We start from the raw sequence: 18,051 nt of genomic DNA, 5'->3' as shown, positions 1-18,051 counted from the left end.
CCAAGACGTTGTTGGTGTGTTATTTACGGGTTTGATGTTATTGATGGGTGTGGATGTTGGTGTGTTATTTATGGGTTTGAGGTTATTGATGGGTGTGGATGTTGGTGTGTTATTTACGGGTTTGAGGTTATTGATGGGTGTGGGTGTTGGTGTGTTATTTACGGGTTTGATGTTATTGATGGGTGTGGATGTTGGTGTGTTATTTACGGGTTTGATGTTATTGATGGGTGTGGATGTTGGTGTGTTATTTACGGGTTTGATGTTATTGATGGGTGTGGATGTTGGTGTGTTATTTACGGGTTTGAGGTTATTGATGGGTGTGGGTGTTGGTGTGTTATTTACGGGTTTGATGTTATTGATGGATGTGGATGTTGGTGTGTTATTTACGGGTTTGAGGTTATTGATGGGTGTGGGTGTTGGTGTGTTATTTACGGGTTTGAGGTTATTGATGGGTGTGGATGTTGGTGTGTTATTTACGGGTTTGATGTTATTGATGGGTGTGGGTGTTGGTGTGTTATTTACGGGTTTGAGGTTATTGATGGGTGAGGATGTTGGTGTGTTATTTACGGGTTTGATGTTATTGATGGGTGTGGGTGTTGGTGTGTTATTTACGGGTTTGAGGTTATTGATGGGTGAGGATGTTGGTGTGTTATTTACGGGTTTGAGGTTATTGATGGGTGAGGATGTTGGTGTGTTATTTACGGGTTTGATGTTATTGATGGGTGTGGATGTTGGTGTGTTATTTACGGGTTTGAGGTTATTGATGGGTGTGGATGTTGGTGTGTTATTTACGGGTTTGAGGTTATTGATGGGTGTGGATGTTGGTGTGTTATTAGCGGGTTTGAGGTTATTGATGGGTGTGGATGTTGGTGTGTTATTTACGGGTTTGAGGTTATTGATGGGTGTGGATGTTGGTGTTGGAACAGAACGCCCGCCCCCGAACTTGAGGCATGGGGGGTAATAGATGAGATATATCACTTTCTGCGTCGCTGCCGCGCTCTTTGCCTTTTATTTGCCCTCCCAAATTCTCAATATTTGAAGTGGCGAAAATCTAACATTCTGTATCAGATGTAAGAAACATCTATTTAAAAACACCGCTCTGCTCCAAAACACAGTGTGCGCCTAAACACACTTTTATTTTTTTATATATAGTATCCGTGTGTTTGTGTGTGTTTTTGTAGATATATGTGTAGCCCTGTTTCCCCCTGAACACAGAAAGCTACTCATGCTGCCCTTCTACTTGTTAGCTCACAGGAGCCTAAGCTTCTGCCACGGAGAGCCTGGGGAGATACACTTACGAATTTGGTGCAGCGCCTCCACCTGTGCAGGATCCTAGAGTATAGAATAACCCCTGACACAGGACCCATACTGTATACAGTAACCACATACACCAGTTATGGTTTAACAGTTTACTATATGCAAATAAGTATAACACATCACAATAAAACATCAACAGCGTGAAGGTCACCCTGTAACACTGGCCTCACTAGGCCGTAACCCCACCCCCATCTACCCAAGTGTCCCAAGAGTCCTACAACCCCACCCAAGTGTGGAACAGCGCTGCCCACTAAGATGAGGTGTATAGTTGGTCCACTTGGTGACTTGACTGTACCTGCCACACCCGGGCTTGCGGATGATCTATACTTGGGATCCCTTTCCTGAAGGACGATCCCATGTCGCGTCCGCCTCTGTGATGGATGGCTTCTGCACGGAGTGATCCACCACTGAACAGTCTCTGCCTTTGGTACTACAGAGGATGATCCACCTTCAAACAACAGTGGCCAGGATATTCGCTCTTCCTGGCTGGACCCTCAATTTAGCTGCTCTACTGGACCCTGTCCCTATCCTAGGGGGCGTCCCTGTAGCAGCCACAAGCTGAGGGTGAGTAGGGCCTACCTGGGGCCTAAGTGGAGACTTCTGGCCTAGTGCAGAGGCTACTTGCCTCCCTGCACATATACACCCTCCCCTCTCTGTGTCCCAGCTCCAACTGTCTCTTCCTGTCTGAGAGCGCAAAAGGTATCTCTCCTCAGGGAAAGCTGTAAGCCCTATTGGTTCCCTGTCGCAGGTGACCTATCTGTCCCTAAACACTCTGGGTGTTGTAGTTCCCCAGGGACCTCTTTAACATTGGGGCCGCGTGCGCTATCTCCAATGCGCATGTGCGATTCTGTAATGGCCACCTCTACTCTTCTCTGCGCATGCGCGACTGTGTAATGGCCGCCGTGTCGCGCGATCTCCTGCGCATGCGCGAACTGTCACGCCAACCCCAACATGGCCACCGGATGCCTTCTGCGCATGCGCGAGCCTTTGCGCATGCGTAAATACCTGAAACATGGCGGCGCCCTGTAACTGATGTCGCTGGGAGCCCCCGGTGATGCACTTGCCCCTGCAGCAGCCCCTACCGGAGAGAGGGTAAGGGAGGAAGAAAGGGGAAACCGGGGAGTCAGAGGGGACCTGGCTACATATGTATGTATGTATATGTATATATATATATATATACACACACACACATATATGTGCTCATTTGCACGTCATAACCCAAAATCCTTAGCGGCAGCAGAAGCACTGTATGCCATGACCTGAGGTCCGACCTGGCATAGAAAGGCAAAGGGTTAAAAGTGCTGTTTTGCAGCATATTAGTCATGGTGGAGCTTCAGGGAAGTGTAGGCAAGTGTAGTGGGCTTATTTAGCATGCCTGAAACTCGCCACTCCATGCAGAGTGGAAGGGAGCTTTGGGGTGTCACGGCCTTGCTGGTTCTGGGTAAGTATTGGTAGCTGATTAGGTACACGGGCTGATTCGGGAGCCACTTGAATAATGCCAGGCACCCCCGTGTCAGATTGTGGGGGTTTAGAATGGGCATCTTTTGGTGGTCACTTGGGGGGCTCCTTCATTGGTTCCAGTGCTTAGAAAGTAGGACCAAGCAAAGCCATCTGATTTTTACTGTGGGGGAATTTGTTATTCATTGGATGTCAAACAAAAGCTGTTTGTGCCATATTTCTGGATCGGAGATTGGTGGGAGAGACCAGCCTAAAGCCCAGTGGCTAAGGTACAAGTGAAGCGAAAAGATTAGCGCTCCAAAATAGTGGTCAAGTGGTTAATATTCATTCATCCAACGTTTCGGTCCAACACAGCAAACCTTGCTTTAGAAATTCTTGAGAAAGGGCCGCCATGTTGGATCCCAATCGATGGATGCATAGATACTCGCCACTTAATCACTAGTTTGGATCTCTAATCTTCCTTTCTATGGGGTGTCACTATTGAGTTTCAGCACCCACAAGTATCTTTCATTGTTGAGTGCACCATCTATATATGATTAGGTAGAAGTAAGCCAAGTTAATAAGTGGAGACATTACAAGGCGGATACAAAATGGCGAGCTGCAGGTATATACACACACACAGAGGCTGAGGACGGCCGGCCAGCTACATGGGAAAGAATTTCCATGTAATCAACAGAGAATAGCAATATTTTAACCCACAATAAGGCAGAAGGATCTATGAACTAAATGCATTTCGTTGCCCGAGTATGAATAATGTATCAGAAACTATACAGAAAAGAAACAAAACACATTTAGAAAAAGCTAGAACTCGATTATACGTAATCTATTCTAGTATTGAAAAAAAAGATCAATAAACAGGCCGTATACGGACCATCAGGTAAGGATGTCTGGGCATTGCATATATAATATTCACCAGCCCGTGTCTCCCCACTGCTGGACGAAGCCTCCCCAATGTATATACGTGTATATATATATATATCCCGTGTCTCCCCACTGCTGGATGAAGCCTCCCCAATGATCTCCCAGGTGCTGCGGTTACAGCCTCTCTTCTCCACGTCGCTCCCACACATTGTCCCACCCCGTCCTCCCATCTTACTTTGGGCGTCTCTGTCTTTTAATCTCTCTTGGAATCCACTCGGGTTCCATCTTTGTCAAACAATGGTCATTTCTTCCTGCGATATATGTATATAACCATACTGCATTCTCAAATACTGAATAATATGTGTATTTACAGTTCTAGACTGATAGAAAGATCAGATATGTGTTTACTATAAATATATAGATATACAGTATATAATCATGCTGCACTCTCAAATAGTACCTCTACATAATTCTGTGTGTTTATACTGGGCACCTCTGTACATTGGGGGACATTATCACCAGGGTATGGACTAGGTGGATGGACAGTGGTATAGTGTGTGTGGGTAAGGCCGTGTGAGGCCCGAGTTCTATGGTTGTTGTGTTGCCCATTGTATGCCAGAAAAATGGTTAAAGCACTATACACACGTAGTAGTCGCCACATTTCCCAGAGAGAGGGAGAGATTGACAGACAGACACACACCATAATACTTATATAAAAATAATCATAAACAATTAAATATCAATAGATACATATAGATATACAAACACAAGTGTGTGTGTTTGTGTGTGTGTGTGTGTGTGTGTGTGTGTGTGTGTGTACATATGTACACATATGTACACACAGAAACACACAGAAATGAACACACTTTGATGGGTGACACTGCATTATTCAGACGTGTTCAGTGCCATTTGTAAATGCGGCATGTCAATGCACTGCGCAGGACACATGATATTAGCTGCATTACACCTGGGATATGTCCCCATTACATGAGACACAGTGACACGTGCCATGGGTACATATATATTAAATAAAGACGAGCTGAGATGATGAGAGTGAGGTTTGACAGACAGGATGCATAAAACCTGTCCAGTGGGATTCATGAGACTGTCACGGTTCTGTCACCGATATGTCCTGTTGTCAACGCTGGTGACATGTACAGCGCCAGTATTCAAGGACATTCTCCTCGCACAGAGCTGACGTGCGGTTAACCCGTGCAGCGCTGAAACCATGAGTCATTCGCAGTGTGCGATTCCTCGCATCGATGCACCAAGGCACCGATTTCATTTACTTACCCACCAAGCGCGCTATCGTGGTATGTAAGGAGAGTTAATAGGAGGAGTTATAGGAAGTGGTTATACGGGGTAATAGGAGGAGTTAGAGAGCGGTTATATGGGGTAATAGGAGGAGTTATAGGGAGCGGTTATATGGGGTAAAAGGAGGAGTTAGAGAGCGGTTATATGGGGTAAAAGGAGGAGTTAGAGAGCGGTTATATGGGGTAATAGGAGGAGTTATAGGGAGGGGTTATATGGGGTAATAGGAGGAGTTATAGGGAGAGATTATATGGGGCAATGGGAGGAGTTATAAGGAGCGGTAATATAGGGTAATAGGAGGAGTTACAGGGAGCAGTTATATGGGGTAACAGGAGGAGTTATAAGAAGCGGTTATATGGGGCAATAGGAGGAGTTATAAGGAGCGGTTATATGGGGTAATAGGAGGAGTTAGAGAGCGGTTATATGGGGTAATAGGAGGAGTTATAGGGAGCTGTTATATGGGGTAATAGGAGGAGTTATAAGGAGCGGTTATATGGGGCAATAGGAGGAGTTATAAAGAGCGGTTATATGAGGCAATAGGAGGAGTTATAAGGAGCGGTTATATGGGGTAATAGGAGGAGTTAGAGAGCGGTTATATGGGGTAATAGGAGGAGTTATAGGGAGACGTTATATGGGGTAATAGGAAGAGTTATGAGCGGTTATATGGGGTAATAGGAGGAGTTATAGGGAGACGTTATATGGGGTAATAGGAGGAGATATAGGGAGCGGTTATATGGGGTAAAAGGAGTTATAGGGAGAGATTATACGAGGTAATAGGAGGAGTTATATGGAGAGGATATATGGAGTAATAGGAGGAGTTATAGGGAGCGGTTAAATGGGGTAATAGGAGGAGTTATGGGGAGAGGTTATATGGGGTAATAGGAGGAGTTATAGGGAGTGGTTATAAGGGGTAATAGGAGGAGTTATAGGGAGAGGTTATAGGACGTAATAGGAGGAGTTATAGGGAGCGGTAATATGGGGCAATATGAGGAGTTATAGGGAGTAATACTGGGAGTTATAGGGAAAGTTTTTTTGGAGTAACAGGACGAATTATAGGGAGGAGTTACAGTATAGGGAGCAATATGAGTTATTAGTAATAGTTTATACATATATATATAATATTCGGATTTTAACTCGATCATCAAGGTTATTTCTTTTAATTTTTTTGCAAGATAAAAGATCTCTTTCTTTTGAAGACGCACAACTTGCTTAGTTTGCAATCTTTATCCCCCCCAGGAATATGTTTCAGTATGTGATATGCTTAATGCATTCAGTACACTAACATGACAGGATGGTGATTGGAGGTGTAGACATACAATGCCAAAGCAGGTCACGCGATGATAAATAAGAGGAGAGAATTTCAAGTTGATAGAGAGGACAAAGTCTTTCGAAAAACTTGCTGTCCGAAGTTTCAACCCTTTCACTGCCAAATGGCCTGAAACACCTTACACACCGTGAGCAGAATAAGATAACCCTGCAGGAGAGGGTGTGAGGTTCCCTATAACTCCCAATAACGTGACGGTAATTATGTCTTAGTGTTACTCCCATCCAGACCCTATAACTCCCAATAACGTGACGGTAATAATGTCTTAGTGTTACTCCCATCCAGACCCTATAACTCCCAGTAACGTGACGGTAATTATGTCTTAGTGTTACACCCATCCAGACCCTATAACTCCCAATAACGTGACGGTAATTATGTCTTAGTGTTACTCCCATCCAGACCCTATAACTCCCAATAACGTGACGGTAATTATGTCTTAGTGTTACTCCCATCCAGACCCTATAACTCCCAATAACCTGACGGTAATTATGTCTTAGTGTTACTCCCATCCAGACCCTATAACTTCCAATAACGTGACGGTAATTATGTCTTAGTGTTACTCCCATCCAGACCCTATAACTTCCAATAACGTGACGGTAATTGTGTCTTAGTGTTACTCCCATCCAGACCCTATAACTTCCAATAACGTGACGGTAATTATGTCTTAGTGTTACTCCCATCCAGACCCTATAACTTCCAATAACGTGACGGTAATTATGTCTTAGTGTTACTCCCATCCAGGCCCTATAACTTCCAATAACGTGACGGTAATTATGTCTTAGTGTTACTCCCAACCAGACCCTATAACTCCCAATAACGTGACGGTAATTATGTCTTAGTGTTACTCCCATCCAGACCCTATAACTTCCAATAACGTGACGGTAATTATGTCTTAGTGTTACTCCCAACCAGACCCTATAACTCCCAATAACGTGACGGTAATTATGTCTTAGTGTTACTCCCATCCAGCCCCTATAACTCCCAATAACGTGACGGTAATTACGTCTTAGTGTTACTCCCATCCAGACCCTATAACTTCCAATAACGTGACGGTAATTACGTCTTAGTGTTACTCCCATCCAGACCCTATAACTTCCAATAACGTGACGGTAATTATGTCTTAGTGTTACTCCCATCCAGACCCTATAACTTCCAATAACGTGACGGTAATTATGTCTTAGTGTTACTCCCATCCAGACCCTATAACTTCCAATATCGTGACGGTAATTATGTCTTAGTGTTACTCCCATCCAGACCCTATAACTTCCAATATCGTGACGGTAATTATGTCTTAGTGTTACTCCCATCCAGACCCTATAACTTCCAATAACGTGACGGTAATTATGTCTTAGTGTTACTCCCATCCAGACCCTATAACTCCCAATAACCTGACGGTAATTATGTCTTAGTGTTACTCCCATCCAGACCCTATAACTTCCAATAACGTGACGGTAATTATGTCTTAGTGTTACTCCCATCCAGACCCTATAACTTCCAATAACGTGACGGTAATTATGTCTTAGTGTTACTCCCATCCAGACCCTATAACTTCCAATAACGTGACGGTAATTATGTCTTAGTGTTACTCCCATCCAGACCCTATAACTCCCAATAACCTGACGGTAATTATGTCTTAGTGTTACTCCCATCCAGACCCTATAACTTCCAATAACGTGACGGTAATTATGTCTTAGTGTTACTCCCATCCAGACCCTATAACTCCCAATAACCTGACGGTAATTATGTCTTAGTGTTACTCCCATCCAGACCCTATAACTTCCAGTAACGTGACGGTAATTATGTCTTAGTGTTACTCCCATCCAGACCCTATAACTTCCAATAACATGACGGTAATTATGTCTTAGTGTTACTCCCATCCAGGCCCTATAACTCCCAATAACGTGACGGTAATTATGTCTTAGTGTTACTCCCATCCAGACCCTATAACTTCCAATAACGTGACGGTAATTATGTCTTAGTGTTACTCCCATCCAGACCCTATAACTCCCAATAACCTGACAGTAATTATGTCTTAGTGTTACTCCCATCCAGACCCTATAACTTCCAATAACGTGACGGTAATTATGTCTTAGTGTTACTCCCATCCAGACCCTATAACTCCCAATAACCTGACGGTAATTATGTCTTAGTGTTACTCCCATCCAGACCCTATAACTTCCAGTAACGTGACGGTAATTATGTCTTAGTGTTACTCCCATCCAGACCCTATAACTTCCAATAACGTGACGGTAATTATGTCTTAGTGTTACTCCCATCCAGACCCTATAACTTCCAATAACATGACGGTAATTATGTCTTAGTGTTACTCCCATCCAGACCCTATAACTCCCAATAACGTGACGGTAATTATGTCTTAGTGTTACTCCCACCCAGACCCTATAACTTCCAATAACGTGTCGGTAATTATGTCTTAGTGTTACTCCCATCCAGACCCTATAACTCCCAATAACGTGACAGTAATTATGTCTTAGTGTTACTCCCATCCAGACCCTATAACTTCCAATAACGTGACAGTAATTATGTCTTAGTGTTACTCCCATCCAGACCCTATAACTTCCAATAACGTGACGGTAATTATGTCTTAGTGTTACTCCCATCCAGACCCTATAACTTCCAATAACGTGACGGTAATTATGTCTTAGTGTTACTCCCATACAGACCCTATAACTCCCAATAACGTGACGGTAATAATGTCTTAGTGTTACTCCCATCCAGACCCTATAACTTCCAATAACGTGACGGTAATTATGTCTTAGTGTTACTCCCATCCAGACCCTATAACTTCCAATAATGTGACAGTAATTATGTCTTAGTGTTACTCCCATCCAGACCCTATAACTCCCAATAACGTGACGGTAATTATGTCTTAGTGTTACTCCCATCCAGCCCCTATAACTTCCAATAACGTGACGGTAATTATGTCTTAGTGTTACTCCCATCCAGACCCTATAACTTCCAATAACGTGACGGTAATTATGTCTTAGTGTTACTCCCATCCAGACCCTATAACTTCCAATAACGTGACGGTAATTATGTCTTAGTGTTACTCCCATCCAGCCCCTATAACTTCCAATAACGTGACGGTAATTATGTCTTAGTGTTACTCCCATTCAGCCCCTATAACTTCCAATAACGTGATGGTAATTATGTCTTAGTGTTACTCCCACCCAGACCCTATAACTTCCAATAACGTGACGGTAATTATGTCTTAGTGTTACTCCCATCCAGACCCTATAACTTCCAATAACGTGACGGTAATTATGTCTTAGTGTTACTCCCATCCAGCCCCTATAACTTCCAATAACGTGACGGTAATTATGTCTTAGTGTTACTCCCATCCAGACCCTATAACTTCCAATAACGTGACAGTAATTATGTCTTAGTGTTACTCCCATCCAGACCCTATAACTTCCAATAACGTGATGGTAATTATGTCTTAGTGTTACTCCCACCCAGACCCTATAACTTCCAATAACGTGACGGTAATTATGTCTTAGTGTTACTCCCATCCAGACCCTATAACTCCCAATAACCTGACGGTAATTATGTCTTAGTGTTACTCCCACCCAGACCCTATAACTTCCAATAACGTGACGGTAATTATGTCTTAGTGTTACTCCCATCCAGACCCTATAACTTCCAATAACGTGACGGTAATTATGTCTTAGTGTTACTCCCATCCAGACCCTATAACTTCCAATAACGTGACGGTAATTATGTCTTAGTGTTACTCCCATCCAGACCCTATAACTTCCAATAACGTGACGGTAATTATGTCTTAGTGTTACTCCCATCCAGACCCTATAACTCCCAATAACCTGACGGTAATTATGTCTTAGTGTTACTCCCATCCAGACCCTATAACTTCCAATAACGTGACGGTAATTATGTCTTAGTGTTACTCCCATCCAGACCCTATAACTCCCAATAACCTGACGGTAATTATGTCTTAGTGTTACTCCCATCCAGACCCTATAACTTCCAATAACGTGACGGTAATTATGTCTTAGTGTTACTCCCATCCAGACCCTATAACTCCCAATAACCTGACGGTAATTATGTCTTAGTGTTACTCCCATCCAGACCCTATAACTTCCAATAACGTGACGGTAATTATGTCTTAGTGTTACTCCCATCCAGACCCTATAACTCCCAATAACCTGACGGTAATTATGTCTTAGTGTTACTCCCATCCAGACCCTATAACTTCCAATAACGTGACGGTAATTATGTCTTAGTGTTACTCCCATCCAGACCCTATAACTCCCAATAACCTGACGGTAATTATGTCTTAGTGTTACTCCCATCCAGACCCTATAACTTCCAATAACGTGACGGTAATTATGTCTTAGTGTTACTCCCATCCAGACCCTATAACTCCCAATAACCTGACGGTAATTATGTCTTAGTGTTACTCCCATCCAGACCCTATAACTTCCAATAACGTGACGGTAATTATGTCTTAGTGTTACTCCCATTCAGCCCCTATAACTTCCAATAACGTGATGGTAATTATGTCTTAGTGTTACTCCCACCCAGACCCTATAACTTCCAATAACGTGACGGTAATTATGTCTTAGTGTTACTCCCATCCATACCCTATAACTTCCAATAACGTGACGGTAATTATGTCTTAGTGTTACTCCCATCCAGCCCCTATAACTTCCAATAACGTGACGGTAATTATGTCTTAGTGTTACTCCCATCCAGACCCTATAACTTCCAATAACGTGACAGTAATTATGTCTTAGTGTTACTCCCATCCAGACCCTATAACTTCCAATAACGTGATGGTAATTATGTCTTAGTGTTACTCCCACCCAGACCCTATAACTTCCAATAACGTGACGGTAATTATGTCTTAGTGTTACTCCCACCCAGACCCTACAACTTCCAATAACGTGATGGTAATTATGTCTTAGTGTTACTCCCACCCAGACCCTATAACTTCCAATAACGTGACGGTAATTATGTCTTAGTGTTACTCCCATCCAGACCCTATAACTTCCAATAACGTGACGGTAATTATGTCTTAGTGTTACTCCCATCCAGACCCTATAACTTCCAATAACGTGACGGTAATTATGTCTTAGTGTTACTCCCATCCAGACCCTATAACTCCCAATAACCTGACAGTAATTATGTCTTAGTGTTACTCCCATCCAGACCCTATAACTTCCAATAACGTGACGGTAATTATGTCTTAGTGTTACTCCCATCCAGACCCTATAACTCCCAATAACCTGACGGTAATTATGTCTTAGTGTTACTCCCATCCAGACCCTATAACTTCCAGTAACGTGACGGTAATTATGTCTTAGTGTTACTCCCATCCAGACCCTATAACTTCCAATAACGTGACGGTAATTATGTCTTAGTGTTACTCCCATCCAGACCCTATAACTTCCAATAACATGACGGTAATTATGTCTTAGTGTTACTCCCATCCAGACCCTATAACTCCCAATAACGTGACGGTAATTATGTCTTAGTGTTACTCCCACCCAGACCCTATAACTTCCAATAACGTGTCGGTAATTATGTCTTAGTGTTACTCCCATCCAGACCCTATAACTCCCAATAACGTGACAGTAATTATGTCTTAGTGTTACTCCCATCCAGACCCTATAACTTCCAATAACGTGACAGTAATTATGTCTTAGTGTTACTCCCATCCAGACCCTATAACTTCCAATAACGTGACGGTAATTATGTCTTAGTGTTACTCCCATCCAGACCCTATAACTTCCAATAACGTGACGGTAATTATGTCTTAGTGTTACTCCCATACAGACCCTATAACTCCCAATAACGTGACGGTAATAATGTCTTAGTGTTACTCCCATCCAGACCCTATAACTTCCAATAACGTGACGGTAATTATGTCTTAGTGTTACTCCCATCCAGACCCTATAACTTCCAATAATGTGACAGTAATTATGTCTTAGTGTTACTCCCATCCAGACCCTATAACTCCCAATAACGTGACGGTAATTATGTCTTAGTGTTACTCCCATCCAGCCCCTATAACTTCCAATAACGTGACGGTAATTATGTCTTAGTGTTACTCCCATCCAGACCCTATAACTTCCAATAACGTGACGGTAATTATGTCTTAGTGTTACTCCCATCCAGACCCTATAACTTCCAGTAACGTGACGGTAATTATGTCTTAGTGTTACTCCCATCCAGCCCCTATAACTTCCAATAACGTGACGGTAATTATGTCTTAGTGTTACTCCCATTCAGCCCCTATAACTTCCAATAACGTGATGGTAATTATGTCTTAGTGTTACTCCCACCCAGACCCTATAACTTCCAATAACGTGACGGTAATTATGTCTTAGTGTTACTCCCATCCAGACCCTATAACTTCCAATAACGTGACGGTAATTATGTCTTAGTGTTACTCCCATCCAGCCCCTATAACTTCCAATAACGTGACGGTAATTATGTCTTAGTGTTACTCCCATCCAGACCCTATAACTTCCAATAACGTGACAGTAATTATGTCTTAGTGTTACTCCCATCCAGACCCTATAACTTCCAATAACGTGATGGTAATTATGTCTTAGTGTTACTCCCACCCAGACCCTATAACTTCCAATAACGTGACGGTAATTATGTCTTAGTGTTACTCCCATCCAGACCCTATAACTCCCAATAACCTGACGGTAATTATGTCTTAGTGTTACTCCCACCCAGACCCTATAACTTCCAATAACGTGACGGTAATTATGTCTTAGTGTTACTCCCATCCAGACCCTATAACTTCCAATAACGTGACGGTAATTATGTCTTAGTGTTACTCCCATCCAGACCCTATAACTTCCAATAACGTGACGGTAATTATGTCTTAGTGTTACTCCCATCCAGACCCTATAACTTCCAATAACGTGACGGTAATTATGTCTTAGTGTTACTCCCATCCAGACCCTATAACTCCCAATAACCTGACGGTAATTATGTCTTAGTGTTACTCCCATCCAGACCCTATAACTTCCAATAACGTGACGGTAATTATGTCTTAGTGTTACTCCCATCCAGACCCTATAACTCCCAATAACCTGACGGTAATTATGTCTTAGTGTTACTCCCATCCAGACCCTATAACTTCCAATAACGTGACGGTAATTATGTCTTAGTGTTACTCCCATCCAGACCCTATAACTCCCAATAACCTGACGGTAATTATGTCTTAGTGTTACTCCCATCCAGACCCTATAACTTCCAATAACGTGACGGTAATTATGTCTTAGTGTTACTCCCATCCAGACCCTATAACTCCCAATAACCTGACGGTAATTATGTCTTAGTGTTACTCCCATCCAGACCCTATAACTTCCAATAACGTGACGGTAATTATGTCTTAGTGTTACTCCCATCCAGACCCTATAACTCCCAATAACCTGACGGTAATTATGTCTTAGTGTTACTCCCATCCAGACCCTATAACTTCCAATAACGTGACGGTAATTATGTCTTAGTGTTACTCCCATCCAGACCCTATAACTCCCAATAACCTGACGGTAATTATGTCTTAGTGTTACTCCCATCCAGACCCTATAACTTCCAATAACGTGACGGTAATTATGTCTTAGTGTTACTCCCATTCAGCCCCTATAACTTCCAATAACGTGATGGTAATTATGTCTTAGTGTTACTCCCACCCAGACCCTATAACTTCCAATAACGTGACGGTAATTATGTCTTAGTGTTACTCCCATCCAGACCCTATAACTTCCAATAACGTGACGGTAATTATGTCTTAGTGTTACTCCCATCCAGCCCCTATAACTTCCAATAACGTGACGGTAATTATGTCTTAGTGTTACTCCCATCCAGACCCTATAACTTCCAATAACGTGACAGTAATTATGTCTTAGTGTTACTCCCATCCAGACCCTATAACTTCCAATAACGTGATGGTAATTATGTCTTAGTGTTACTCCCACCCAGACCCTATAACTTCCAATAACGTGATGGTAATTATGTCTTAGTGTTACTCCCACCCAGACCCTATAACTTCCAATAACGTGACGGTAATTATGTCTTAGTGTTACTCCCACCCAGACCCTACAACTTCCAATAACGTGATGGTAATTATGTCTTAGTGTTACTCCCACCCAGACCCTATAACTTCCAATAACGTGACGGTAATTATGTCTTAGTGTTACTCCCATCCAGACCCTATAACTTCCAATAACGTGACGGTAATTATGTCTTAGTGTTACTCCCATCCAGACCCTATAACTTCCAATAACGTGACGGTAATTATGTCTTAGTGTTACTCCCATCCAGACCCTATAACTTCCAATAACGTGACGGTAATTATGTCTTAGTGTTACTCCCATCCAGACCCTATAACTTCCAATAACCTGACGGTAATTATGTCTTAGTGTTACTCCCATCCAGACCCTATAACTTCCAATAACGTGACAGTAATTATGTCTTAGTGTTACTCCCATCCAGACCCTATAACTCCCAATAACGTGACAGTAATTATGTCTTAGTGTTACTCCCATCCAGACCCTATAACTTCCAATAACGTGACGGTAATTATGTCTTAGTGTTACTCCCATACAGACCCTATAACTCCCAATAACGTGACGGTAATTATGTCTTAGTGTTACTCCCATCCAGACCCTATAACTTCCAATAACGTGACGGTAATTATGTCTTAGTGTTACTCCCATCCAGACCCTATAACTTCCAATAACGTGACGGTAATTATGTCTTAGTGTTACTCCCATCCAGACCCTATAACTTCCAATAACGTGACGGTAATTATGTCTTAGTGTTACTCCCATCCAGACCCTATAACTCCCAATAACCTGACGGTAATTATGTCTTAGTGTTACTCCCATCCAGACCCTATAACTTCCAATAACGTGACGGTAATTATGTCTTAGTGTTACTCCCATCCAGACCCTATAACTCCCAATAACCTGACGGTAATTATGTCTTAGTGTTACTCCCATCCAGACCCTATAACTTCCAATAACGTGACGGTAATTATGTCTTAGTGTTACTCCCATCCAGACCCTATAACTCCCAATAACCTGACGGTAATTATGTCTTAGTGTTACTCCCATCCAGACCCTAAAACTTCCAATAACGTGACGGTAATTATGTCTTAGTGTTACTCCCATCCAGACCCTATAACTCCCAATAACCTGACGGTAATTATGTCTTAGTGTTACTCCCATCCAGACCCTATAACTTCCAATAACGTGACGGTAATTATGTCTTAGTGTTACTCCCATCCAGACCCTATAACTCCCAATAACCTGACGGTAATTATGTCTTAGTGTTACTCCCATCCAGACCCTATAACTTCCAATAACGTGACGGTAATTATGTCTTAGTGTTACTCCCATCCAGACCCTATAACTCCCAATAACCTGACGGTAATTATGTCTTAGTGTTACTCCCATCCAGACCCTATAACTTCCAATAACGTGACGGTAATTATGTCTTAGTGTTACTCCCATTCAGCCCCTATAACTTCCAATAACGTGATGGTAATTATGTCTTAGTGTTACTCCCACCCAGACCCTATAACTTCCAATAACGTGACGGTAATTATGTCTTAGTGTTACTCCCATCCAGACCCTATAACTTCCAATAACGTGACGGTAATTATGTCTTAGTGTTACTCCCATCCAGCCCCTATAACTTCCAATAACGTGACGGTAATTATGTCTTAGTGTTACTCCCATCCAGACCCTATAACTTCCAATAACGTGACAGTAATTATGTCTTAGTGTTACTCCCATCCAGACCCTATAACTTCCAATAACGTGATGGTAATTATGTCTTAGTGTTACTCCCACCCAGACCCTATAACTTCCAATAACGTGACGGTAATTATGTCTTAGTGTTACTCCCACCCAGACCCTACAACTTCCAATAACGTGATGGTAATTATGTCTTAGTGTTACTCCCACCCAGACCCTATAACTTCCAATAACGTGACGGTAATTATGTCTTAGTGTTACTCCCATCCAGACCCTATAACTTCCAATAACGTGACGGTAATTATGTCTTAGTGTTACTCCCATCCAGACCCTATAACTTCCAATAACGTGACGGTAATTATGTCTTAGTGTTACTCCCATCCAGACCCTATAACTTCCAATAACGTGACGGTAATTATGTCTTAGTGTTACTCCCATCCAGACCCTATAACTCCCAATAACCTGACGGTAATTATGTCTTAGTGTTACTCCCATCCAGACCCTATAACTTCCAATAACGTGACGGTAATTATGTCTTAGTGTTACTCCCATCCAGACCCTATAACTCCCAATAACCTGACGGTAATTATGTCTTAGTGTTACTCCCATCCAGACCCTATAACTTCCAATAACGTGACGGTAATTATGTCTTAGTGTTACTCCCATCCAGACCCTATAACTCCCAATAACCTGATGGTAATTATGTCTTAGTGTTACTCCCATCCAGACCCTATAACTTCCAGTAACGTGACGGTAATTATGTCTTAGTGTTACTCCCATCCAGACCCTATAACTTCCAATAACATGACGGTAATTATGTCTTAGTGTTACTCCCATCCAGACCCTATAACTCCCAATAACGTGACGGTAATTATGTCTTAGTGTTACTCCCATCCAGACCCTATAACTTCCAATAACGTGACGGTAATTATGTCTTAGTGTTACTCCCATCCAGACCCTATAACTCCCAATAACCTGACGGTAATTATGTCTTAGTGTTACTCCCATCCAGACCCTATAACTTCCAATAACGTGACGGTAATTATGTCTTAGTGTTACTCCCATCCAGACCCTATAACTCCCAATAACCTGACGGTAATTATGTCTTAGTGTTACTCCCATCCAGACCCTATAACTTCCAGTAACGTGACGGTAATTATGTCTTAGTGTTACTCCCATCCAGACCCTATAACTTCCAATAACGTGACGGTAATTATGTCTTAGTGTTACTCCCATCCAGACCCTATAACTTCCAATAACATGACGGTAATTATGTCTTAGTGTTACTCCCATCCAGACCCTATAACTCCCAATAACGTGACGGTAATTATGTCTTAGTGTTACTCCCACCCAGACCCTATAACTTCCAATAACGTGTCGGTAATTATGTCTTAGTGTTACTCCCATCCAGACCCTATAACTCCCAATAACGTGACAGTAATTATGTCTTAGTGTTACTCCCATCCAGACCCTATAACTTCCAATAACGTGACAGTAATTATGTCTTAGTGTTACTCCCATCCAGACCCTATAACTTCCAATAACGTGACGGTAATTATGTCTTAGTGTTACTCCCATCCAGACCCTATAACTTCCAATAACGTGACGGTAATTATGTCTTAGTGTTACTCCCATACAGACCCTATAACTCCCAATAACGTGACGGTAATTATGTCTTAGTGTTACTCCCATCCAGACCCTATAACTTCCAATAACGTCACGGTAATTATGTCTTAGTGTTACTCCCATCCAGACCCTATAACTTCCAATAATGTGACAGTAATTATGTCTTAGTGTTACTCCCATCCAGACCCTATAACTCCCAATAACGTGACGGTAATTATGTCTTAGTGTTACTCCCATCCAGCCCCTATAACTTCCAATAACGTGACGGTAATTATGTCTTAGTGTTACTCCCATCCAGCCCCTATAACTTCCAATAACGTGACGGTAATTATGTCTTAGTGTTACTCCCATCCAGACCCTATAACTTCCAATAACGTGACGGTAATTATGTCT

At 42.3% G+C, this 18,051-nt stretch overlaps 1 long non-coding RNA gene across 1 annotated transcript in view; it reads right to left on the bottom strand.

Annotated features, from left to right (window-relative positions):
• Window positions 1-1,438: 1,438 nt before the first annotated feature.
• The window catches only part of LOC142478264 (uncharacterized), a 29,282-nt gene continuing 12,669 nt past the window's right edge, over window positions 1,439-18,051 (bottom strand). The window contains exons 2-3 of the long non-coding RNA XR_012793033.1: window positions 2,323-2,395; window positions 1,439-1,747 (exon numbers count right to left, since the gene is read on the bottom strand). This is a non-coding gene — a long non-coding RNA (uncharacterized LOC142478264). The remainder of the gene's footprint in view (window positions 1,748-2,322; window positions 2,396-18,051) is intronic.

The sequence above is a fragment of the Ascaphus truei genome, unplaced genomic scaffold (assembly GCF_040206685.1).
Source record: "Ascaphus truei isolate aAscTru1 unplaced genomic scaffold, aAscTru1.hap1 HAP1_SCAFFOLD_2344, whole genome shotgun sequence".
NCBI lineage: Eukaryota > Metazoa > Chordata > Amphibia > Anura > Ascaphidae > Ascaphus > Ascaphus truei.
The sequence above is the reverse complement of the archived record's forward strand: the minus strand, read 5'-3'. Positions and strand labels throughout refer to the sequence as shown.